We start from the raw sequence: 27,275 nt of genomic DNA on the forward strand, positions 1-27,275 counted from the left end.
CCGCCTGCCTCTCTGCCTACTTGTGATCTCTCTGTCTGTCAAATAAATAAATAAAATATTTAAAAAACAAAACAAAACAAAAAACTAGAATTCATTCTCAAAACAGAAATAGTTATACCCTTTATTTTCACTGCAGGACAAATCTTGAATAAATGAAATCTGTTTAACTTAGAGTGGCAATCCCAGAACATGCTTGTGCAGTAATTTATTTTTCAGTATACATATCTTATTTTAGTTCCTCTTTTGTTGAATCTACAACTTGATGTGGAAAATAAATTGAATGAGGTCATATGCAACATTAATATAGGGTTAAGAAAAATTGTTCAGACTTTGAGGAACAACTTAAAACTGACAATGTTTATTGGCATTTGGAAAGGAGCTGTTAGTTTCTTAACCTGGACTGTGGACATGACCTGACCTGTAATCTTAGAGTCTGGGGTAAGGCCACTACTGTGGAACTGTTTTTACTTTTATAGTCAGTATTTTCATTGTCTTTTAGCTTGTAGTATTGCTGTTAAGTCCCAAACTATTCTGATTCCTGATCCTGTATTATGTGGCCAGTTTCCTTTCTGGAAACTTAACAGGTTTTCTGTGTCCCACATATGGGAAATTTCATGATAAATGGTGATGTAGGTCAATTTTCATTTGTTTTGCTCAAAATTCAGTTGGTATTTTTGAGATTTTATGAGATGTATTTCTGTATTTGGGGGAGAGCTATGGCAGAGGGAGAGAAGAAGAGACTATCTAAAGCAGACTCTATACTGAGTGGGGAGCCCTATCTGGGGCTCCATCTCATGACCCTGAGATAATGACCTGAGCTGAAACCAAGAGTCGGATGCTTAACCCACTGTGCCACCTAGGCGCCCCTCTTCCTTTTTTCACTGTTACTGGATGTTGGACTTCTGGACTGCTCTCCCCACACCCTTTCTACTTACATGGATTTTCCTATTCTGGACATTTTATATAAATGGAATCATACAATATGTGACCTTTTGTGTCTGACTGTATCCAAGTTACAGTTTATAGAAACTATGTCCAAGTTACAGTATGTATCAGTACTTAATTTTTTTTTTTTTTTATAGAGAGAAAGGGTGAATATGTGGGCCTGTGAGAGTGGGGGAAGGAAGGGACAGAGGGAGAGGGAGAAAGAGAATCTGAAGCACGTTCCACACCCTGGGGAGCCAGATGCTGGGCTCGATCTCACAACCCTGAGATCCTGACCTTAGCTGAAATGAAGAGTCAGACACTTAACCAACTGAGCCATGCAGGTATCCCCTTAATTCATTTTTATGACTGAATAATGTTCTTTTGTATGGGTATACCACATTTTCTTTTTTTCCATTTATCATATGATGGGCATTTAGGTTGTTTGTTTATTTATTTATTTATTTATTTATTTTTTATTTATTTATTTTTTTTAATTTATTTGACAGACAAAGATCACAAGTAGGCAGAGAGGCAGGCAGAGAGAGAGGAAGGAAAGCAGGCTCCTCTGTGGAGCAGGGAGCCCGATGCGGGGCTCGATCCCAGGACCCTGGGATCATGACCTGAGCCGAAAGCAGAGGCTTTAACCCACTGAGCCACCCAGGCGCCCCTTATTTATTTTTTTAACCGTTAAGAATGATGCTGCTACAAACAGTATTTTTCAGATGCTTTCATATTTTCATTCTTGATATACAGTTAGGAGTAGAATTGCTGGGTCATGTGGTAGGTAATTCTGTGTTTAACATTTTGGGGTTTTTTGGTTGTTTTTTGTGGGTGACTTATTTATTTGAGAGAGAGTGCATGTGCACTTGTGCACACATCAGTAGTGTGAGGGGCAGAGGGAGAAGGGGAGAATCCTTAAGCAGACTCCCTGCTGAGTGTGAAACTTTCACGGGTCTGGATCTCACAACCCTGAGATCGTGACCTGTGCTGAAACCAAGAGTCAGAAGCAACAATCCACTGAGCTACACAGGCGCCCCACCCTGTGTTTAACTTTTTGAGGAATCACTAGGCTGTTTTCTAAACAGACTGTACTGTTTTACATTCCCATTAACAGTGTATGAGGGTTCCAGTTTGTATACATCATCAACACTTGTTACTTTATTACTTTGATTATGGCTTTCCTAGTAGGTGTCAGATGATATATCATTTTGGTTATGATTTGCATTTTTCTTAATTACTGAATGATACTGAACATTTCTTCATGTGCTTATTGGCCATATGTATGTCCTCTTGAGAAAAGTGTATCCTTTGCCCATTTTTTAATTTTATTGTCTTTATTGTTGAGCTATAAGAATTCTTTATATGTTCTGTGTATTAAAGCACTATAGTTGATAATTGATTTGCAGAATTTTTCTCCCATTTCGTGGGTTGATGTTTCACTTTCTTCATGGATATACAGAAGTTTTAAATTTTAATGGAAGTCCGGTTTATCTAATTTTTCTTTTGTTGCTTGTGCTCTTGGTGTCTTAGCTAAGAAGTTGTATCCAAGGATACAGAGATTTACGTCTGTGTTTCCTTTTAAGAGTTTTATAGGTTTTTTTAAAAAAAGATATTATTTATTTGACAGAGAGAGATCATAAGTAGGCAGAGAGGCAGTCAGAGAGAGGGGGAAGCAGGCTCCCTGCTCAGCAGGGAGCCCGATGCAGGGCTTGATCCCAGGACCCTGAGACCATGACCTGAGCCGAAGGCACCCAGGCGCCCCCCCCCTTTAGCCATTTTTTTAAAAAAAGATTTTTTGGGGCGCCTGGGTGGCTCAGTGGGTTAAAGCCTCTGCCTTTGGCTCAGGTCATGATCCCAGGGTTCTGGGGTCAAGCCCCACATTGGGCTGTCTGCTCAGTGGGGAGCCTGCTACCCCCTCTCTGCCTGCCTCTCTCCCTACTTGTGATCTCTGTCTGTCAAATAAATAAATAAAATCTTTAGAAAAAATAAATAAAAAAGATTTTTTGTTTTTAAGTAATCTCTACACCCAGTGTGGGACTTGAAGTCATGACCCGAAGATTAAGAGTCATGTGCTTTTCCACTGAACCAGCCAGGTGCCACTCCCTCTTAGCCATTCTTAAATAGGCATTTCAGTGGTAGTAAGTACATTCATATTGTCATACAGCCATAACCACCATCCATCTTTAGAACTCTTTTCACCTTTCAAAACTGAAACTATACCCATTAAACAATAACTCCCTATCCTCTCTCTCTCCAGCCCCTGGCAACCTTCCTTCCACTTTTTGTCTCTATGGTTTTTGACTAGGTTCCTCATATAATTGGAATCATACAGTATTTACCTTTGTGTGACTCTCTTCTTTCACTTTAGCACAGTATGCTTAAAGTTCATCCATGTTGTCAGTATATCCTTCCTTAGGGCTAAATAGTATTCCATGCCACACTTTACCTATCCATTCATCTGGTGGTCGAAACTTGGGTTTACACATTTTAGCTATTCTAATGCTGGGAGGAACTTGGGTGTACAAATATCTCTTCAGAGCTCTTCTTTCAGTTATGTAGGGTTTATACCTAGAACTGGAATTGCTTGATCATAGGGTAATTCTATTTTTAATTTTTGGAGAAACTGCCGTACTGTTTTCCATAGTGACTGTATTATTTTACACTCCCACCAATACAAGAGTTCTAATTTCTGTACATCCAACCAACATTTGTTGCTTTCTGTTTTGTTTTTTATTTGTTTGTTTGTTTGTTTTTAATAGCTTTCCTGATGGGTGTGAGATTATGGTATCTGGTCTATTTTTAGTTAATTTTTGTATATAATGGGAAGTAGGGGTCTAGGCTCATCTTTTGCATGTGAATATCCAGTTGTCATAGAACCATTTGCCTCAAGTGAGTTGTTTTGACAACTGTGTAAAAAACCAGTTGGCCAGGGACGCCTGGGTGGCTCAGTTGGTTAAGCGGCTGCCTTCTGCTCAGGTCATGATCCCAGCGTCCTGGGATCGAGTCCCACATCGGGCTCCTTGCTTGGCAGGGAGCCTGCTTCTCCCTCTGCCTCTGCCTGCCACTCTGTCTGCCTGTGCTTGCTCTCGCTTCACTCTCTCTATGACAAATAAATAAATAAAATCTTTATTTAAAAAAAAAGAAAAAACAGTTGGCCATAGATGTATGGGTGTATTTCTGAGCTTCTGTTTTATTGATATATACATCTGTTTTTATGCCAGACTGTTTTTATGTCATACTGTCTTGAATCCTATGGCTTTGTATTGTTTTAAAATCCTTTAGTGTGAGTCTTCTAAATTTATTATTTTCCAAGATTGTTTTGGTCTTTGGGTCCCCTGCATTACTATATGAATTTAAGTATCACCTTGCTATTTCTGTAAAGCAAAAAAAGGGAGGGTAAGGGACATTTGGAATGTTGATAGAGATGGAATATGTATCAATTTGAAATCTGTAGATTGGATTCTTTTATTTTTTTAAAGATTTTATTTATTTATTTGACAGAGAGATATCACAAGTAGGCAGAGAGGCAGACAGAGAGAGAAGGAGAAGCAGGCTCCCTGCTGAGCAGAGACCCTGATGTGGGGCTCAATCCCAGGACCCTGAGATCATGACCTGAGCCAAAGGCAGAGGCTTAACCCACTGAGCCACCCAGGCACCCCTGTAGAATGGATTCTAATCTACTGTAGTCACTGTAGATTGGATGGAATCTGTAGATCAATTTGGGGGAGTATTTGGATTAGTCCTCCTATGTTTTCTATTTTCCATCTTTGTCTTTTATCTCCATCATAGAAGATTTTCTCATTCTCAGTATGTTTAAGGATTTTGTTCTTGTTTCATAGAAGTAAAAACTTCTCTTACCTTTTAGGATATTCATGATAGTTTTTCTTTTGTTTTGATTTTTTCTCCTTGCATGGTCTTTGTTTTCCTTTGCTTTTTTCTGTACATTGTTTTGGTGTTTATCTTTTATGTTGAAGATGAATGATCAGATGGCTGATTTCTTCATTGTCATTTATACTTACTAGGATTGGAGTACTAAAAAATTGATGAAAAGGTCTGAGCATATAGGGGTGAGTTTTGGCAACTGTTGAGTTCAGTTTATGGTTTGCTGACTGGGCTGTTTCTCTGGGTGAACCATTAATATCAGTGAATAGTAAAAGCTCTTTATCTTGTGCTGGTCACATTTTCTTGAGGATCTTATAATCTCCTGCCTAGACAGTACAGGCCCAGCTTCCAGTTTTCTCAGAACCACTGGGAACAAAGTTGATATGAAAATGTTCACTTAACCTTCCAGTTTTCTGTACATCATCCATCCCCTTGACTATGCTTGTAATCTCTTATTCCTGAGACATTCTCTTTTATCCTTTCCAGAGACCAAACCTCTGGCCTGTGGCTTGGCAGGAGAGGCATTCACTGGAGGAGTCCAAAGTCAAGGAAGTGATCTATACATCACTTTTTTTTTTTTAATTTAATTTTTTCAGTGTTCCAAGATTCACTGTTTATATATCACTTTTTATTAGTTTTAAGTTTTCAAGTTTTATCTTTATAAGATTTTTATCCATAAAGAACATTAACTGTTGTCAATTTACCTAGATGTTATGGAAGTGTATACATTTTAAATGACATGCATTTTCAGTGAATATAAATGTACCAACAATGTATTTTCTTAAACTTTATTCCTCTGTGATAGGAATTGTTTACAAGTTTTTGCTGCTGCAGACACTGAAGCATCAACATTGCCATACATGTCTCTTGGTGCACAAAGGTGAAGCTTTCTTTTTTTCTTGACTCCTTAACTATGTAGTCAATAGGGTTGTTTGGTTATAGATTGTGAGCCGTTTTGTTTTTGTAAGATACTGAAGAATTGTTTTCCAATCTTTTTAGACACCCAACTAACAAGATACAAGAGTTTCTGATTTCCTTATTTTAAAATTTACCTTATTATGAATATAACACACTATAGAAAAGTGCACAAAATAGATGTCTAATAAATTTCCAAACACCCCATCACCCATCATCTTGTGTTGTTTCTTAATTACCTCTTCCACCCTCACTGGATTGTTTTGAAGCCAATCCCAAATGTTACATAATTATATCTGTAAATAATTCAGATGTATTACTAAAAGATAAATCACTGGTTTTCAACTCTAGGCAATTTTGCCCACTAAATGACATTTGGCATTGTATGTAGTCATTTTTGATTGTCACAACTGGGAGGCTACTGGGTGCTACTGGCATCTAATAGGTAGAGGCTAGGGAGCTGCTAAACATTCTGCAGTGCATAGGACAGCTTCCAACAACAAAGAATTACCCAGCCCCAAATGTCAATATTGCCCAAATTGAAAAACCCTGAGATAAGAACTCTTTAAAAATCATGTGCATGATATAGTTAAAACATCTCTGTCTTTTTTTTTTTTTTTTTAAAGAATTTAAGTAATCTCTACCCCTAATATGGGGCTCAAAATCCTAGTCCTGAGATCAGGAGTCTCACGCTCTACCAACTGAGCTCCCCAGGTGCCCTTGCAGTTATTACATCTAAACATGAACAATTGGGATGCCTGGGTGTGTCAGTCAGTTAAGCGTCTGCCTTCGGCTCAGTTCATGACCCTAGGGTCCTGCATCCAGCTCCTTGCTTCACAGGGAGCCTGCTTCTTCCTCTGCCTGTTCCTCTCTCTGCTTGTGCTCTCTCTCTCTCTCTCTCTCGCAAGTAAATAAAATTAGGAAAAAAAGTTTAAAAATATGAACAATATTCATGACCTCAAATGTCCAGTTTAAAGTCTTTCTTTTTCAAATGAGGTGTTTTTTTTGTTTTGTTTTTTAAAATACTTACTTGAGAGAGGGAGGGACAGAAAGAGCCATGAGCATAGGGACGGCAGAGGGAGAGGAACCAGCAGACTCCCCACTAAGTGGGGAGCCTGATGTGGGGCTCGATTCCAGGACCCTGAGATTATGACCTGAACTGAAGTCAGACTCATCCAACTGAGCCACCCAGACTCTGTCAAATGAGGTTTTAAATCTTTTTTACTCTTTATTTTTTGAATTAATATATAAAGTCAACTAATTGCATTTGGTTGATGTCTTTTAAGTCTTTGTTAATATATAAATATATTTCCTCTTTCTTTTTAAACTTATTTGTTGAATAAAGCAGATCCCTTGTTTTGTATACTGCCCCATATTCTCTAGATATTACAGATTGTATCCTCTGCCTAAACAGATTTTTAGACAGTCCTGTTTTTAGCTCCAGGAGCTGTTTGTACCATCATCAACTTCTGAGCCTCTGTAAATTTGGCTTCTTGAGCTTTTCCCATAAATTACAATTAACCTTTTTGGGACTGCTAAGTCACTAACATCCACCACTCTTGCCTTTTACTTTCCCAAAATTTTGTTGCTGTTGCCTTTTCTCCCATTCTTTGTACTCTAGTGGGGTTAAGCCTTAAAAAAAAAAAAAGGTTGACTCCTTAACTATAGAAAACAAATAGATGGTGACCAGAGGAAAGGTAGGTCAGGGAATAGTTGAAATAGGTGAAGGGGAGTAACAGTACACTTACCTTAATGAGCACTGAGTAACGTGGAATTGTTAAATCTCTATATTATACGCCTGAAATGAATATAGCACTATATGGTATCCTGAAATTAAAAATTTTCAAAAACTCTGTTGACTCTTATTTTAATAGGATTTTGGAGAGAATAAAAGTTACATGTTTCAATCTGTCATTTTGCCTGAAAGTTTGAGATACTTTCAGTGGTTCTTAATATATATCTTTCTAAACATATGCTGTATTGTTAGACAATAATCTATATTTCTAGGAATTGTAACTTAAAGAAACAGGTACTTCAAAAGTCATAAAGTACAGAACGCTTGTAGATCTAATTATTTTTATGTAGCAAATGAAAGTATTGGACATTTGCAGTATTCTAAAAATAATTCATGATTTTCTTCTAGATCGATATGTAACATTTTAAAATAGCTGTTGTCTATTTTTTGTTGTTGTTGTTGTCTATTTTTTTTAAAGATTATTTTAGTTTAGTTTTTTATTTGACAGAGATCGCAAGTAGGCAGAGAGGCAGGCGGGGGCGGGGGGAACAGGCTTCCTGCTGATCAGAGAGCCCAATCCCAGAACCCTGGGATCACAACCTGAGCAGAGGCTTTAACCCACTGAACCACCCAGGTGCCCCTGTCTTCTATATTTAGCTAAGATGGCTAGCCTATTATGTACCTCATTTGAGGTTTTAGATGAATATTTATATCTCCGAAGAATATTGTTTGGCATTGTAAAGGACCCTGGACAGTATATTAGCATGTCAAATCTGGAGGGAAGTGGATCACTGAAAATAAACTACTTTTATCATAACTTCCTACCCTTAACAATATTTTAAAAATATTACAATTTTTTTCAGCCAGTAGCTTTTGGAAACAAGGCAGTTGTGGGTCTTTTTAAAAATTGTTATTATTTGGTTTTGTTTTAGAATTTAGCAGAATTAGAAATTTGTGATTGTTTGGGGGCACTTGGGTGGCACAGTGTTAGTTCAGTGGCTGCCTTCAGCTCAGATCATGATCTTAGGATCCTGGGATCAAGTCCTACATCGGGCTCCTTGCTCAGCAGGGATCCTGCTTCTCCCTCTGCCTGCTGCTTCCCCTGCTTGTGCGTGCTCTCTTTCTTTCTCTCTGACAAATAATTAAATACAATCTTTAAAAAAATTGTGGTTTTTTTTTTGTTTTTTTTGTTTGTTTTTTTAAAGATTTTTATTTGATAGAGAGAGATCACAAGTAGGCAGAGAGGCAGGCAGAGACGGAGGGGGAAGCAGGCTCCCTGCTGAGTGGAGAGTCCAATGCGGGGCTCGATCCCAGGACCCTGAGATCATACCCTGAGCCGAAGGCGGAGGCTAAACCCACTGAGCCAACCAGGCACCCCTGTTTTTGTTTTTTAAAGATTTTATTTATTTATTTGACAGAGATTACAAGTAGGCAGAGAGGCAGGCAGAGAGAGAGGAGGAAGCAGTCTCCCCACTGAGCAGAGAGCTGGATTCTGGGCTCCATCCCAGGACCCTGTGATCATGACCAAAGCTGAAGGCAGAGGCTTTAACCCACTGAGCCACCCAGGTGCCCCAAATATTGTGATTGTTTTTGCTGAGACACTGCTTTCATCCTAATTGGCAAGATCTATTGTTCAGAGTCTTTTTTTTTTTTTTTTTTTTTGTGATATCTTAATGTATTTTAGAGAGTTGGAGGACGGAGAGGGGGAGAGAGAGATTCCCAAGCAGACTTCCTGCTGAGCATGGAGCCCAACATCGGGCTTGATCTTATACCCCCAAATCATTGGCCTAAGCAAAAAATCAGGAGTTGGACACTTAATCTTAACCAACAGGTGCCCCAGTGAGGGAGTTTTAAAAGTTAGATTATTTGTGTCCTTCTCCGTATCTCCTCCTTTATACTCCTCACCCCCACCATCTTCCTGGTTTTGTTATCTCAGGTTCCAACACTACTACTCCACCCCATTTGAAGCCAGATAGCAAGGAGGAATCAATCTACTCTTTCTCCTTTATCCTCACGCCTTGCTCATTTTGTTTATGCTCAGATCTATTTTCTTGCCTTCCTCTACTTACTGTTTCTGCAAAAGGCAAGCTACCTTTCTCAGGCTCCCTTGTTAGGCAGGCTTCTAGTTGGGCTTGCCCAGTGGAGATAAGAGGACCAGGGTAGGGCATATCATATCATATCATATCCCCCCCCCCCACTTCTTGTTGCTTGAGATGACATCTCTATCATGGTCCAGCTCCCTCTAGGCAGCCACAGCTCCTGGGTTCTGGTGATAGGACCTGCGTCTTTCGTCCCTCCAGTCTCAGGGATAGTAGCCCTGCTCCTTCTAATCTCGGGGTTTCCAGTTGTTTTCTGTTAGCCCTTTCATTTTTCTGACACCTTCAAAAGTAGTTCCCCATGTTAAATTTCTTCTGTGAAACTCACTGGCATGGGTTCTGCTTTCCTGATTAGATGCTGACTGATGGAGTCCTTTATATCCAGTTAGTGACTGTGCCTTGCCAGTTTTTGTCTCCTTTTCTCTTCATCCCTTTCGTTGTGCCCTAATTCAGGCCATCATCTCTCACCTAGACTAATCTAAAGTCCCTTTTTTTAGTCTCTTGATTTTCAGTCTAGTTCCCTATTAAAGACCTTTTCCACATGCTGCAAAAGCAAGCCTTCTAAAATAGTCACCTTACTTTGACCTTGTTATTAGCCTTAAAAACCCCAAAGTGGCTCTTTACCTCATAGAAGAGCTATGAGCTCCTTTGCATGATGGACAAAGCTTTTCATAACCTCTTTACCCCCTGACAACTACATCTCTTGCTTCTCAGTCTTCTGGTAACGCCAGATTGCTTATAACATTGGGTCACACCCACATTTACACATACGTATGCACATAACTTCTTACCCACAAACATCCTGCTTTCCCCCCTCTGGTGTTTCTCATATTGTTTCCTTCCTACCTATCTGGCTGACTAACTCTCCTTCAAAACTCAGCTCAAATATGTCTCTTCCAGAAAACTTACGTGGTGATCCAGCCTGGGCTTCCTCTGAGCTTGATTAGCATCTTGTGAATACTTTTATGAGTGGAGTTTTCATATTTTATTAACATACCCTGCTTATGCATGATTTTTACCCACATGGAGTGCCTCAAGGGCCTTGACTATAACTTCCTCATTCGTCAGAGTCGTGTTCTCTTTAGAGACAATATAGGGGTATTTGTTAGCTTTGCTGTCTAATGATTCCAAAGCTTAGTGCCTTAAAACAAAGACTTATTATTTCTCAGGATTCTTTGGCTTGATTAGGCAGTTTTGCCTCATGCATTGTCAGCTAGGATCATTTCTGTGGTAGTATTCAGTTGTCACAAAGTTAGAAGATTCAAAAAGACTTCCCTCACATGTCTAGAAACCTGATGCTCACTGTTAGCTGAAATGTACATCCCCAGCCCTCAAAAGGTCTTTCCAGCAAAATGGCCTGGACTTCCTAAGTGATGGCTCAGAGTAAAAGAAAAGCTATCAGGCCTCTTAAACACTAGACTTAAAACTGACACAGTGTCATAAATTGCTTTACTTTTTTGGTCAACCAGGAGGCACAGCCAGGATTCTGTGGGAATGGGAATTTTTTAAGAGAACAGGAGAAAGGAGGGGGGCAGAGGGATAGGGAGAGAGAGAATCTCCAGCAGACTTTACACTGAGCATGGCATCTATCGCAGAGCTGGATCTCATAACCCTGAGATCATGACCTGAGCTGAAATCAAGGGTTGGTTTCTTAACTGATTGAGCCAGCCCTTAGATGATTTGTTGATAAGAGGAATAGTATGCTCTTACAGGGATGGAGAGATTGTCGATAGCCACCTTTGGAGATTATTTACTGCAGGGGAAATTGTAGTAAATGCTGTCTCGATAATGTATTTATTTCTTGGATAAGGTCATGTATTACAGATTTAACAGTGGATTTTTTTTATTCATTAAAAACAATTCTAATGGTTGAGTATATTAAATTAACATTTTCCTAAATGTTAATTTCAAAACGTTTGTTTTTCTGAAGGTTTGTTTAGCCAATAAGTAGTAAGAGGAAGGAAGAGAGGATGAATAGATGGGAAGGGAAAGGCTTATTGGAGTAAAACCTAAAAATGTGATGGTTTTGAGGAAAAAGATAGCCATTTATTTGGGGCCATTTTTTTTCCTGTCAGAATTTTTTCCTGTCAGAGTAGCTTTAGTTCCTTTTTTCTTTTTTTTCCTCAGATTTATTGAGATGTGACTGACATTAACATTATCTAAGTTTAAGGTATACAATGTTGATTTGATATGCTTACATATTGCAAAATAATTACCACCATAGTGGTGGCTAACCACCTCCACATGTCACGTAATTACCATTTCTTTTTTTGTGGTAAGAACATTTAAGGTATACTTTTAAAGGAAGTTTTAAGTATATAATATAGTATTACTAACTATAATCGCCTTGCTATACATTAAGTCCCCAGGTCTTGTCCCTCTTATAACTGGAAGTACTCTAACCAACATCTCCTCATTTCCTCCATCCTCTCCCTCCTCCAGGTTGCTTTGTATAACCTAGTGCTGGGAGGCTAAGAATAGCAATTAAAAAGATAAAAGATAACTAGCATTTACGTTATAAAAAACTATATATGTGTTGGAATTAAACTATTTCTTGTAGCATTAAAATGTAATTATTGGTCTCTTTTGTGTTTTTTCACCTTGTACTCTTTAAGTTTTTTTCTGTCAGACTTTACAAGCCTAAAGATCAAGGAGGTGACTCTCTTCTTGGTTGTCTGTGTGGTAATTGTTGGATAAAATTTGATTTACAGGAAGAAGGAATTTCATAGTACCAGACTTGTTCCTACTGAAACTCTCACCTAACTCATGGTCTTGATAGCACATTTATATTAAGAAACTCAAGGCTGCACCTGAAACTAATATCACACTGTATGTTAACTAGGTTTTTTGTTTTTTGTTTTTTTAAGACTTACTTGTTTATTTTAGAGAGAGATTGGGCGAGCACGGGAGGAGGTGAAGAGGGAGAGAAAGAACCTCCAGCAGACTTCAGCTGAGTGCAGAGCCCATCGCAGGGCTTGGTGTGTAACAACCCTGACGTGATGATCCCGGCTGGAGTCCAGAGTCTGAGGCCTAATCAACTGACCCACCCAGCTGCCCCAACAAACTAGAATTTAAATAAAAATTTAAAAACAAGAAGAAAGAAACTTGCGGCTGACTAGCTGTCCTTTTTTACTCAATTCATAATGTTTTCATACTTTTCCTGTTGTCAGGAAAAGTATGAAAAGAACTCTTGCTCTGCTTAGTACTTCCTCTTTGTTAATCTCAAAAATGCTCTCAGAATCCTCAGATAGCACCTCTGAAATGATTATATGGGTTAAACATTCCCTGCAGGTTAATTGGTCAGATTTGCCACGTCAAAAACTGCCTATGAGAAAAAACCACAAACACACACACACACAAAAACTACCTATGAGAGTTATGCTTTGTTCTTAATATCAGGAAGTATAAAGTGTTCTTAAAACAGGTAATATGGGTGCCTGGGTGACTTAGTTAGTGAAGCAGGTGCCTTTGGCTCAAGTCAGTGATCCTGTGATCCTGGTCAGGTTCACTGCTCAGTGGAGAGTCTGCTTTTCCCTCTCTCTCTGCCCCTCCCCCTGCTTGTGCACCTGTGCTTTCTCTTTCTCAAGAAATTCTTTAAAAAAATAAATAAAAAATAGGTAATACTCACTGGGCCCAAATCTTCCCCTGGCCTAACTATATATAGACTTAAATTTTGTCTGGCCTTTTCCCAGCTCTTGCTGCTGATGAAGTGGAAATTCTTTTAGTGTGAATTTCATCATAGGAAAACAGAAACTGTTCATTTTTCTTGTGATGGTTCTGTAATGTCTTCCCCCAAGACACTAATAAATGCTTCTATTACTGTGTAGAAGATACTTGATTAGATGGCATCTCAAGTGATTTCAGTGTGGACAAAGAGTTCCTGTCTCTAAGCTTACATAAAATGTAATTTTGAAAAGACATTTCTTCGGATGTACCTATTCACACTTTAGTTAATACTGTCTAGTGTCTAATTTTGAAGGTTGGACTATTCCATGGAGACCCAGAAATCTTTTTCTGTCAGTTCGTATTTTGAATAACTGTTCTAAAATATAATTCCAGGCTTGAGACTTTTTTGGGCTTTTTTTTTTTTTAAGTGATTTGTTATTTTCTGTGTCTTGATCATTACATGAGACAGCTTTGCAAATATTTAGCCAGTCTTCTAGCATAGTAAAATTTAATAGTTTAGTTGACTTTGATCACCATTTTATATCAGAGATTGTCAGTCTGTAGGAAGACTGATTTAACTAAACAAATTAACTATTTTGGACTCCCTGGGTTGGTGTTGGAAAACTTGTGAAATGGAAACTGACTATTCTTTGGGTTTGAAGAGTAAAATCTGTGGGAAGTATTACTTTTAAGTTTCAAGGATTTGGGGTGCATATATGCCTCATTTGGTTAGGCCTCTGCTTTTGGCTCAAGTCATGATCCCAGAGCCCTGGGATTGAGACCCGCTTGTGACTCCCTGCTCCTTGGGGAGTCTGCCTCTCCCTCTCCTTCTGTCTCTCCCCCCGCTCATGTTCTCTCTCAAATAAATAAAATCTTTAAATAAATTTCAAAGATTTACAGTTCTAGGTTAACAGTTTTTATATATTTCAAAACACCAGAATAAAAACTTAATCATATGCTTCTTATACCATAAGTGACTCTTAATCTCACAAAACAAACTGAGGGTTGCCGGGGGGGGGGGGGGGGTTGGGGGGAAGGGGGGGGGATTATGGACATTGGGGAGGGTATGTGATTTGGTGAGTGCTGTGAAGTGTGTAAACCTGGTGATTCACAGACCTGTACCCCTGGGGATAAAAATATATGTTTATAAAAAATTAAATAGCAGTATTAAGTAGATGTTAATAAGGCTAAGAATAAAAGATGGTGACATGTTTGAAGAAAAAAAAAATAGTACATGTGTGTTTTTCAGGGGGTGGGGCATAGTTTTACAGAGTATAATGGGGCATAAGATGTCATTTTTACCTTTTTTTTGAGATCCCCATTATCTTGCCACTAGTGGTAGCACAGAAATACACTAAGGTAATTATATTAATATCAGTTCATTTCCCTGTTTTCTGTAATGTGGGACTATGGTACATGATTATTGTTATGGAAAAGTGTGGTGGTGACCTTTGACAAAATAAGTTCTTTAGGTTTTTAGTTTGCTACATAGTTGTCAGTTGAGGTGGAATCAGCTGGTGGGGTGTACAAAATTCTGGTTACCTGAATACTAGGAAGAGAGCTTTTCCTGATATTTCAGTATTTTCTTTGGAGCTTGGTGAATAATGGAATCTTTTGGCATAGGTGCTCCACTGTGTATTAGCTCCCATCTACCTGGCTACCTGCCACCCTCATTCAAAACATAGAATTTTGAAGAGCATTGACCACTGCTTTAGTAATTGAAAAGAGGGAATTTCAAACCCTGATAGGTACCCTGTATACAGTCTAACCTGCCCCGACAGCCTAACTACCACTGCTCCTCAGCTCCATGAGTTGTTAACAAGGAATAGCTGTTTGCCTGTTTTGCTTTTGGTACCCTGTGTGCCCCCTTAATATTTTTGTCCCCCACCTGTTATCTAAGCAGTCTTCTAGAAGAGTTGTGCTTTCCCTATCCTAACTCTGTCATTTACTAAGTCATTTTCTCCTTTGGCCCTGATTGCCAAAATTCTGACTTCTGCTTTGTTAGGTATAGGATCCCGTGGCTGCAGTATCAGAGAATATTACTGCTTTTCCAAGTGCTTTACTTCATTGAATCTAAGATGCCATCAATTGAAAGATATATTGTTATTGTATATACTACTAAGAAAGGAAACACTGCCATTTAAGCTGACATACCATTGATTATAATATGCAGTTTGATTTCAGATATATATATATTTTTTAAGTATCTTCCAAAGAAAGATCATGTTGTCTTTCTCCATCTACTTACAGTTACTTTATATAATTGTAACTGTTCTTCCAAGACACTGGGCACTTCCCATGGACCAATGATTGTGCCAGAAGGTGGAGGTGAAGTCCCTATTTTTCTTTTTCTTTTTTTTTCTTTTTGTAAAGATTTTATTTATTTACTTGACAGAGATCACAAGCAGGCAGAGAGGCAGGCAGAGAGAGAAGGAAGCAGGCTCCCCGCTGAGCAGAGAGCCGATGCGGGGCTCGATCCCAGGACCCTGGGATCATGACCCGAGCCAAAGGCAGAGGCTTTAACCCACTTAGCCCACCCAGGCGCCCCCCTATTTTTCATTTAATATCAAGAAACATTAAGTAATTACACAGATAAAAATGAAGTAGGATGAGTTATTAAAGCAGGGTGCCCTTCTCCATGATAGTATTTAAAAGAGATTGAATGGAAATGGTGGATTTCCTAGAAGCACTTCTCCAAAGGCAACATTTGAGTGAAGCCTAAAGGTACATGAGATGGGGGATACAGAGTGTGGAGTGTTCTAGACAGGCTGTTCCTAGGATCTTGGACTGGTTGAATTTAATTTTTTTTTTCAAGTTTTGAAATGAGTAAATGGTAGTACATAGAGGTAAAATATAAAGTCTAGGAAAAATTCTTGATCTTCAATAATAAACAAATAACATTGTCTCTAATTATAACAGAACATTTCCATCTAAATGGTTGTTGCCAAAGTGCTCAAAGAAACTCCTTGTTCTTTGGTGTCATGCAGTCTCACCAAAAAATACCTGTTCCAGGGACGCCTGGGTGGCTGGGTTGGTTAAGTGTCGGCTCAGGTCATGCTATCAGAGTCCTAGGATCAAGCCCTACTTCCGACTCCCTGCCTAGTGGGGAGTGTGCTTTTCTTTTTCCCGCTCTATCCCCCATCCCTCATGCTCTCTCTCAAATAAACAAATACAATTTTTTAAAAAACCCTGTACCATTCGACTTCAGTAATATATTTTGTATATCATTGTGGACTACTTCATGACATTATCAGTTTCTAAACCAAATAGACTAGACTTCCTCTGGTAAGTTTCTGTGCTTTCGTTTATCTTCCCATTTGCAAGTGATTCTCCTTGGTCCTATGCTAGGCATTCATCCATTCATTCAGGCATTTGAGTGCCTCTTATATTCCAGTCTCTGGAAAATGGATAAAGAATATGATATATCTTGTCTCTGACTCAAGGAATTTATAATTAAGGATTCAAGGGGTAGAGGTAGGGGGTATATGGAAGTTAACCTTTCAAAGGTACAGATAAAAAATTGAGCATGAAATATTATTCTGTGGTACTATACATGGTACTAGATTTGTACAGAACAGTTAAGGAGTAATATAGCTGCTTGGAGAAAAAAGGATGTCCCTGGGGAATAAAAAAATATTTTTTTCATCCTGGGGTGCTTGGATGGTACAGTTGGTTAAAGGTCCTGCTCTTTGTTTTGGCTCAGGTTGTGATCTCAGCGTGTTGTAGCCCTACATCAGACTCCGCACTCACCTCAGCACTGAGTCTGCTTAAGACTCTCTTCCCTTCTCAGTATGCCCCTCCCCACTCAAATAAATAAATAAATCTTTAAAATACATATAATGGAGGTACCTGGGTGCCTCTGTCAGTTAAACTTCTGCCTTCAGCTTGGATCATGATTCTGGAGTCCCAGGATTGAGCCCCACGTCAAGCTCCCTGCTTAGCAGGGTGTTTGCTTCTCCCTCTCACTCTGCTGCTTCTCCTGCTTGTGCTTTTTCTGTCTCTCTCAAATAAATGAATAGTTTTTAAAATAAAAAAAAATTTAAAAATACATTTTTTTCATCCTAAAAAAAAGGCCCAGTGTGTGAACACTACTTTCCTTAATGGGAAATGTTTAGTGTTGTGTTTTAAAACCATTTAACTGTGCTATTGTGAAGACAAGTTAAAGTAAACTGAGTTCTTGCCCTTTAAAAATAATTTTTAGGGGCACCTGACTTGCTCAGTTGTTGGAGCATGTGACTCTTGATATTAAGGTTGTGAGTTCATGCCTCACTTTGGGGGTAGAGATTCATTAAAAAAAAATAAATAATAGGGGTACCTGGGTAGCTCAGTGGGTTGAAGCCTCTGCCTTTGGCTCAGGTCATGATCCCGGGGTCCTGGGATGGAGCCCTGCATCGGGCTCTCTGCTTGTTGGGGAGCCTGCTTCCTCCTCTCTCTCTGCCTGCCTCTCTACCTACTTGTGATCTCTGTCAAATAAATAAAGTCTTTTATTTTTTTATTTTTTTGTTAAAGATTTTATTTATTAATTTGACAGAGAGAAATCACAAGTAGAGAGGCAGCCAGAGAGAGAGAGATAGGGAAGTAGGCTCCCTGCTGAGCAGAGAGCCTGATGCGGGACTCGATCCCAGAACCCTGAGATCATGACCTGAGCCGAAGGTAGCGGCTTAACCCACTGAGCCACCCAGACGCCCCATAATAAAGTCTTTTAAAAATAAATAAAATAAAAGGGGCGCCTAGGTGGCTCAGTCATTAAGTGTCTGCCTTTGGTTCAGGTCATGATCCCAGGGACCTGGGATCGAGCCATGCATCCGGCTCTCTGCTCAGCAGGAAGCCTGCTGCTCCCTCTTCCACTCGGGCCTGCTTGTGTTCCCTCTCTTACTGTGTCTTTCTCTGCCAAAAAAATAAAGTCTTTAAAAAAATAATAGTTTCTAATCAAAGATTTGTAATTGGGTTAATTATATACATTGTCAGAATTTCATATAGTTTCTCCTTTATGAAACTTTTAAGTTTATGTAAGTAATCTCAATGCCTGACATGGGGCTTGAACTTGTGACACCAAGATCATAACCTGAGATGAAAAGAGTAGGTTGCTCAACTGACTGAGCCATCAGATGCCCTTAGACTCTTGACTATTCTTAAATGGGTGTGGATTATAAAATTTTCCGAACTTTTTTGACCCCTACACATATAATTAAACCATCCTGTGTAAGTTTCTGTTAGAGTTTAACTTCCTTGTTTTACAGTTGTGAAACTTTGGTCTGGAGAGATTGAATGACTTGGTTAAAGTTATCTAAGCTCAGAATAATGAAAAAGCATCAAAGAATGTTAAGACTTAGAAAACCTGAATTCTGCCTTTAGCCCCTACTGATACCAGCAAAAACATACACAAGTTATGGAATAACTGTAACATTCTTCCAGCAATTTATTTTTATTAATATGCTAAAACATGAGTTGCTTGGTTTTCAGTATTTGTAGTACAAAAATCTCCATGTGGTTTTTTGGTAGAACTATTATTGAAGGGAAAGACATTTAGAATTTTTTACAAACTTAGAAAATAGCCATCCATGTAGACATTTAGAAGAAAATTCTACTTCAGTCATTGAAACATTAACTGCAGAGTTAATGAGACAGTTAAAATTAAAAAGAAGTTTCCCTCAAGCACCAACACATTTTCTGGTGATACCTAGGAAACATATATACCTGGTATCTGTAGTAGAAGGTGATGATGAAAGTGCTCTTACACATTTAATGATTGTGGGCAAGGAATGTGCTGCAAATCTGGACCTGAAGAAGGGTTATCAGATGGTGGTGAATGAAGGTTCAAATGGGAGACAGTGTCTGTCATGTTCATCTCCATGTTTTTGGAGGTCAGCAGATAAATTGGTCTCCTAATTAAGCATGTTTTAGGAATAGTTTCCCCTCTCTAGACATTGATCAACTTTGCAAGTTCTAATTTGTTCAGCAGTAAGTACAATACACTTGTATATGGTTTGAGGAAATAATTTTAAACACTCATACATTATAAAAGGCATTATTGCATTGTTTAAAGTGGGAGGTGTTACTTTTTCTAGTTAAATTGAAGCAGTATTTAGAAAAATTTGTGTGTACAAGAATAAGAATATTTACCAAAGCATTGTGATAGTGAAAAATAGGAAATAAATGCCAGTCATCTAAAGAAAGGAACTATTGGGGTGCCTGGTGGCTCAGTCAGTTAAGCATCTGCCTTCAGCTTGGGTCATGATCCCAGAGTCCTGGGATCTGAGCCCCTTGTCAGGCTCCCTGCACAACGGGGGAGGCTGCATCTCCCTTTCCTACTCCCCCTGCTTATGCTCTCTCATTCAGCCGGGAAAAAAAAATTTTTTTTTAAGGTGTATAGACTTTAATCTCGAATAAGGTTACTACTTCTGCTTATAATCAGTTCAGGTAAAGATTGAAATTGTTGCATGTTCACATCAATTTGTCTGTCTTTATAGTAGAAGGCAGCATTCATAGAGAAATAGAAAATATTTGACAGTGACAAGGGAATTAAGTCTATCAGACCAGATAATTTGAGATTTTATAATTTGATATTGTCAGAAATTACATATTTCTCTTTTAAACTTATCTAGGATAACTATGAGTTAACACCTCCCAATTTTTAAAAAAAGATTTATGTATTAGAGAATGTGAGCAGGGAGTGGGGCAGAGAGAGAGGGAGAGAGAATGTCAAGCAGGCTCCCTACTAAGTACAGAGCCCAACCCGGGGCTTAATCCCATGACCCTGAACCGAAATCAAGAGTCTAGTGTTTAATGGACTGAGCAACCCAGGTTCCCCAATAATATCTCCCAAGTTTTAAAAATGAGTAAATTTAAGGGTACCTGATTAGCTCATTCAGTTCAGCATGTGACACCCCCCCCTTTTTTAAAGATTTATTTATTTGAGGGACACCTGGGTGGTTCAGCTGGTTAAGGGGCTGCCTTCAGGGGCACCTGGGTGGCTCAGTGCATTAAGCCTCTGCCTTCGGCTCGGTTCATGATCTTGGGGTCCTGGGATTGAGCCCCTCCTCGGGCTCTCTGCTCAGCAGGGAGCCTGCTTCCCCCCCTCTCTCTGCCTGCTGGTCTGCCTGCTTGTGATCTCTCTCCCTCTGTCAAATAAACAAACAAACAAACAAATAAATAAATCTCTCTCCCTCTGTCAAATAAATAAATAAATAAATAAGAAAGAAAAGAGGTGGCTGCCTTCAGCTCAGGTCAGGATCCTAAGGTCCTGGGATTGAGTCTTGCATCTAGCTCCTTGTTCAGCAGGGAGTCTGCGTCTCCCTCTACCTACCACTTCCCCTCTTGTGCTCGCTTTCTATCTCTCTGATTAAGAAAAAGAAGAGGGGCACCTGGGTGGCTCAGTGGTTTAAAGCCTCTGCCTTCGGCTCAGGTCATGATCCCAGGGTCCTGGGATCGAGTCCCGCATAGGCTCTCTGCTCAGCAGGGAGCCTACTTCCTCCTCTCTCTCTGCCTGCCTTTCTGCCTACTTGTGATCTCAGTCAAATAAATAAATAAATCTTTAAAAAAGAAGATTTATTTGAGAGAGAAGGAGAGCATGTGTGTGCTAGTTATTGCTAATTATTTTGAAATATTAACTTCAACTCTTATGCTGGACAGAGCTATAGTGATGACCGTTTCTCTTCAATGTATCCTGAAAATGTGGAACACACCTTATCTAAGCTTCGTCCCTTTCTTGATATCTTCATTTTGTGCTACCATTTTGCCCTTTACCTTCCTCTCCCTTCCCGTCTTGCTGATACTGAGTTTTCTAGCCTTGCTCTCTGTCTCTTTGTTTAATTTGTGAAACATAAAGGTAATGAAGATTTAGTGAGCATCATAATTTCTGGGAGTGGTGAGCACTGGTTGAAACACATATTATTAGCATACACTCCAGAGTTTCTGATTCAGTAGGTCTGGTGTGGGAACCAAGTTTTCTTGTGATGCTCCTGCTGTGCCAAGACCTCATTTTTGAGAACTGGTCTAGCTGTTCTTTCTTGGCAATGCAGTCATCTTAAAGGAGCTTCAGCTTAATTTCCTGGGGAACACAGAAATTCTCAGGCATTCTCAGGCATTTTAACTTAACACATTTCTAACATTTTAGATCCAAATTAAAGAAGCATGATATTATAGAACATCACTTCCTTACTCTCCTAATTACTAATATATTTTCCTTGGGTTAGATACTTTCTATCTTGTTTTTTTCTAAAATTGGGTATTAGCCTGGGTGATCTCTTCTGACTTTGAAATTACAATTCTATGAATTGTAATCTCTGCTTGAATAGTCTCTTCTCTCTCTTTCTCTCTCTCTCTCTTTTTTTTTTTTTAAAGATTTTATTGATTCATTTGAGAATGAGAGTACATGTGCTTCCATGACGGGGGTGGGGAGAAGTTGGGGAGGGAGAAACAGACTCCCTGCTAAACTAGGAGCCTGACCTGGGACCTAATCCCAGGACATGGAGATCATCACCTGAGTTGAATGCAGACACTCAGCCATCTCAGCCATCTCTTATTCTGATTATCACTACCAGAGATCTTTGATTTGTTTAACAACATTCAGAACTATTAAAATTTGACTTTGGAGCCATTTTTCTATGAAATTAACTGTAACCTTTCATTTTCCCATCTTGTTCCTTTTACCTTATGCCACAGGTTAAGGACCAAAATGGTGAAACTCATCCCTGTTTTTGTGCCATCTGTATTTTGTTTCATAATTGTTAAGATTTGGGGAAGGGTTTTTTAAAAATAACTAATAGAAGCATTAATTTTAACCAACTAATAGTCTGACATGATTACTTGAAAGTGAAAGGAGTGACTCCTGCTTGCCTTAGTCGGTTAAATGTCTACCTTTTGGCTCAGGACATGATTCCAGGGTCCTGGGATCAAGTCCCATATCAAGCTCCTTGCTCAGCAGCTCCCTCCGCCTGCCACTTCCTCTGCTTGTGCACATTCTGTCTCTTTCTCTTTGACAAATAAATCTTTTTAAAAGAGAAAGGGGAGCCTGGGTGGCTCAGCTGTTAAGTATCTGCCTTCAGCTTAGGTCATGATCTTGGGTTCCCTAGATTGAGCCCTGCATCTGGCTCCCTGCTCAGCAGGAAGCCTGCATCTCCCTCTTCCACTTGCCCTGCCTTGTGTTCTCTCTTGATGTGTCTCTCTCTGTCAAATTAAAAAATAAATAAAATAAAAAAGAGGAAAAAAGAAGTGAAAGGAAAATCTACATACCCCTTGCCAGGACCCCATCCCCTTGAGTTAAGAAGGTTCCTTTCTTTCTTGTATAGTGCTATAATACAGAAATACCTGAGGCTTTTAGATGTTTTAGTGTTCTGTTTTATTTAATAGTGATTCATTTTAAATCCTCTGGAAAATAGATATTCTTCAGGAATAATGTAAGGCACTGTTGTTATTCCTGTATATCTCTTCATTGGAAATCATATTCCTGAGCCAAAAATGATAGTAGTAGGAAATGTATTAAAAAATCCATAGAAGAGTTCCTGGGTGGCTCACTTGGTCAAACGTTTAACGTTGGCTCAGGTTTTGGTCTCAGAGTCCTGGGATTTGAGCTGAGGGTCTGGCTTCCCCACTTAGTGGAGAGTCTTGCTTCTCTGTCTCCCTCTACTCGTCCCCCCTGCTCCTGCACGCACAGGGGTTCTGTTTCTCTCCTTCTCTGTCTCAGATAAGTAAATACATAAAAATGTTTTTAAAAATCCATAGAGAATTAAGCTTTAAAATAAATTAATTGGTGTAAGATTATAGGGCTGTTTGAACTAAGATGAAAAACACTTAGGAGGGTTATAGAGAATCAAAATTGTTTATGACCTTTGATCTTTAAAAATACTAGTTCTGCTATATACCTAGAAATAAGGGGAGTGTATAGCATCAAAATTTTTTTTAAGTTGAGAACTGTACAGTGAAATCTATAGTTTGCTCCCATAATAAGACCTTTATTTTAATATTTTTTTAGATTTCAAGGGGTACCTGGGTGACAGAGTCAAGTGTCCAACTCTAGGTTCTGGCTCAGGTCATAATCTCAGGGTCATGAGATTGAGCCCCATGTTAGGCTCCATGCTCTGCATAGTCTGCTTAGGACTATCTTTTCCTCTCTCCTGCCTCTCCCCACCTCTCTAAAATAAACAAGTCTTTACTGTTCTTTTAGATTTCAAGGAAAGTGAGAATATAAAATGTTTTTGGAACTGAAGTATTCTTGGGGTGCCTGGCTTGCTCAGTTAGTGGAGCATGCGACTCAATCTCAGGATCACGAGTTCAGGCCCCATATTGGGCATGGAGCTTACTTTAAAAAAAAAAAAATTGAGTGTTCTACCTTAACTTTCAGTTTTCTCCTCCCTCTTCTTCCTCAGTTTTTAAATATATGCTTTATTTCTCTGTTGTTCTTTCTACAGAGAAGTTTTTCAGTAAGTAGATTCCTTGAAGGGGCGCCTGGATGTCTCAATTGGTTGAGCATCTCGCGCTGGATCCTGGGGCCACGAGCTTGAGCCCCGCGCTGGGTTGAAGGTGGAGTTCCTCAAACAGAAATAAATACACCAATTGAATGCCTGAGCCCTCTGATGAGGGAGAAGAGGAATTTTCTTGGGACGCTTGGGTGGCTCAGTCAGTTAAGCGGATGCCTTCGGCTCCTGTCATGATCCCAGTGTCCTGGGATCAAGTCCCATATTGGGCTCCTTGCTCACAGGCAGCCTGCTTCTCCCTCTGCCTGCCTGTGCGAGTCCTCGCTCTCTCTCCCTGACAAATAAATTTAAAAAAATAGATTCCTTGATGTTTTTGTGTGTGATTCCTTGATTTTTGGTTTTGTCTAAGCCCCACTCTCATTCCCAGTAATGTATAATTTGCTGTTTGATATACAAGATGAATCTGAATACCATTTCTTCCTTTTTTTTTTTTTTAAGATTTTTATTTATTTATTTGTCGAACACAAGCAAGCAGAGTGGCAGGCGGAGGGAGAGGGGGGAGCGGGCTCCCCACTTAGCAAGGACCCCAATGCGGGATGCAATCCTAGGACCCTGGGATCACAACCCAAGCCGAAGGCAGTCCCCCAACTGACCAAGCCACACAGGCATCCTTGAATACTGCTTCTTCTTTTTTTTTTTTAAGATTTTATTTGACAGGCAGAGATCACAAGTAGCCAGGGAGTCAAGCAGAGAGAGAGGAGGAAGCAGGCTCCCTGCTGAGCAGAGAGCTGATTCTGGGCTTCATCCCAGGACCCTGAGATCATGACCTGAGCCAAAGGCAGAGGCTTAACCCACTGAGCCACCCAGGCGCCCCGAATGCTGCTTCTTTTAGAATAAGAAGTCAAAGAAATTAATGTATAGATATAAAGTCAAATGTTAAACAAAAAGCTGTCTGATATATTAGGATATTCTGCCAGAGTAAGTGATCTGTCTACATCAGTGCCTTTATTAAATTTTAAGATTCAATTTCAGTTACATCTTGATGCAAAGACATCAAATTGTTTAGCTTCTATGTTTATTCAGTCTAACTGGGTTTTCACTATTTGATTACCCTCTAGATGGTTACAACTTTTAATAGCTGTTTTATTATAATCCAGATTTACAGTCAGAACTCATAATTTCTGTTTCAAATAGGCAATAAATACACTTGTTATATAATTTAAAAGGTATAAAGGAAATACATAGAGTTCCCACTCTCACCTCTAAAGCAGGCTCTCCTTCCTGAAGGCAAGTATGTAATTAAGTTTTGGGGGAAGTCAAAAGTTAAATGCGTATTTTCTGCTGTGTGGGGGGGTTGGTGCTCCTAACCCCCCAAGCTGTTCAAGAGTCAGCTGTACTGTTAACTAATTTCTTGTGTATTCTTAGGAGGTTTTATGCATATAGAAAGATGGATAGAGGAGAGCCTGGCTGGTTCAATCAGTACAGCATGGGATTCTTGATTTGGGGGCCTAATGTTGGGTGTAGAGATTACTTTTTTAAAAATAAAATATTTAAAAAAGACAAAGAAAGATAGATGGATGCTTAAAAAGAAAACTGAGTTATATATTATATACAGTATATACAATTATATACAAGAAAATTCATCAATTTTAAGTATAAAGTATGTTTGAGTTTTGATAAATAAATACACAGTTATGCAGTCTCTGCCAAAATTATCATATAGAACATTTCCATCACCCCCCCAAGTTTTCCTCATGTCCTTTTGTAGTTAGTCCCCTCCAGCCCCCCTGAAACTATTCATCTGTTTTTTGTCGCTATAAGTTTGCCTTTTCTAAAATGTCATATCAGTAGAATAATATAAAATATAGTATTTTTATATCTGATTTCTTTCGCTTAGCATTATGCTTTCAAGATTCATCCATATCAGTGCCTTGAACCAAGGAAGTGTTGAATGAAGGTGTTAAATGTCTATTAGCATAAGTTTGGGTGAAGTTTTTAACATTAATTACATCATACTGGCTCATCAGACTGATTGCTCTTATATTCAACTTAGATAAATCTTAGCTCTTGATGTTAAACCTTGCTGTCCTTCAAGATGGAAAAAAATGACTTAATTTGAGAGCAAAATATTAAAGCACAAAAAATTCCATTTAATGCACATGGTAGTTCTTCAGAAAAACTTGTTTTGTTTTTGTTTTATTTTAATAGCAACTTATTACTAAATTTAAAATTAAAAAATAGGGGCACCTGGGTGGCTCAGTTGTTAAGTGTCTACCTTTTGGCTCAGGTCATGATCCTAGGGTCCTGGGCCTGAGCCCCGCATTGGGCTCCCTCCTCAGCAGGAAGCCTGCTTATCCCTATCTTCACTCCACCTGTTTGTATTCCCTCTCTTACTGTCTCTGTGTGAAATAAATAAAAACCTTTTTTAAAAAAAATAATGAGATAAAAAAAATAGGGGCACCTGGTTGGCTCAGTCAGTTAAGCAGCTGCCTTTGGCTCAGGTCATGATCCCAGGGTACTGGGATCAAGCCCAACGTTGGGCTCCCTGTTCAGTGGGGAGTCTGCTTCTCCCTCTCCCTCTGCCACTGCCCCGCTTGAGTGTGCTCTCTCTCTCTCTGCATCAAATGAATGGAATCTGTTTAAAAAAAAAGATAACTGGGACACCTGGTGGTTCAGTTGATTAAGTGGCTGCCTTTGGCTCAGGTCATGATATAGGGTTCTGGGATTGAGTCCCTCTTTGAGCTCTGTGCTCTGCAGGGAGCCTGCTTCTCTGCCTGCTGCTCCCCCTGCTTGTGCTCGTTCACTCACTTTCTCTCTTCCTCTCTCTCTCTCTCTCTCACAAATAAATAAAATCTTAAAAAAAAAAAAAAAAAAAGATAACTCTTGGGGCACCTGGCTGTTCAGTCAGAAGAAACCTGCATCTCTTGATCTCGGGGTTGTGAGTTTGAGCCCCATGTTAGGTGTAGAGATTACTTTAAAAAAAAATTAATTAAAAAAAAGGTGGCTTTTATGTTTTAAATCAAGCAAGTGTTCTTAGTTATACTGACCTGTATTAGAAGCAACATTTGGGGCTGGGAACTGTACAATATTTTTCTTTTTTTAAGTAATCTCTCCCCCGACCTTGGGGCTCAAACTCAAAACCCCAAGATTCAGAGTTACTTGCTCTTACTGAACCAGCCAGGTGCCCCAGTTATTATTTTTCTTAAGATGGGCAAGGAAAATATATATAAAAAAAAACAGAACTTTAATTAAAAAAAGAAAAATACAGAACTTTATATCTGTAGTCTGTGCTTTGTTTTCCAAGCTTGCAGGTAGGATACTACAGAATAACTGATGTATCGAAATGACTGGTTAAGTTAACTCAGAGGAAGGGACTTACAGAAATAACTATGTGGTATAAATTAAAAACTATATAATATTTGAACTGTTAAATCCTATCTTTCTAGAAGTCATTAATAAGATTCTAAATAGGTTTTTTTTTTTCAATTGAAGTATAGTTGACACACAGTATTATAATAGTTTCGGGGGTAGAGCACAGTAATTTGACATTTAAATGCATTATGAAACACTCACCATAAGTGTGGTTACCTTTTGACCCCACACAAAGTTATTACAGTATTATTGACTATATTCTGTATG

At 39.1% G+C, this 27,275-nt stretch overlaps 1 protein-coding gene across 2 annotated transcripts in view; it reads left to right on the forward strand.

The window, feature by feature from the left end:
- UBE2D2 (ubiquitin conjugating enzyme E2 D2) overlaps nt 1-27,275 on the forward strand; it is a 63,301-nt gene that overhangs the window by 13,594 nt on the left and 22,432 nt on the right. The window contains exon 2 of one of the 2 annotated variants that reach the window (XM_059417711.1): nt 5,615-5,689. The exons of the other annotated variant lie outside the window; for it this stretch is intronic. The gene's annotated coding sequence lies outside the window, so the exon portion shown is untranslated. The remainder of the gene's footprint in view (nt 1-5,614; nt 5,690-27,275) is intronic. 2 annotated transcript variants of the gene reach the window in all.

Source organism: Mustela nigripes, chromosome 12, assembly GCF_022355385.1.
Source record: "Mustela nigripes isolate SB6536 chromosome 12, MUSNIG.SB6536, whole genome shotgun sequence".
In the NCBI taxonomy this organism is placed as follows: Eukaryota; Metazoa; Chordata; class Mammalia; order Carnivora; family Mustelidae; genus Mustela; species Mustela nigripes.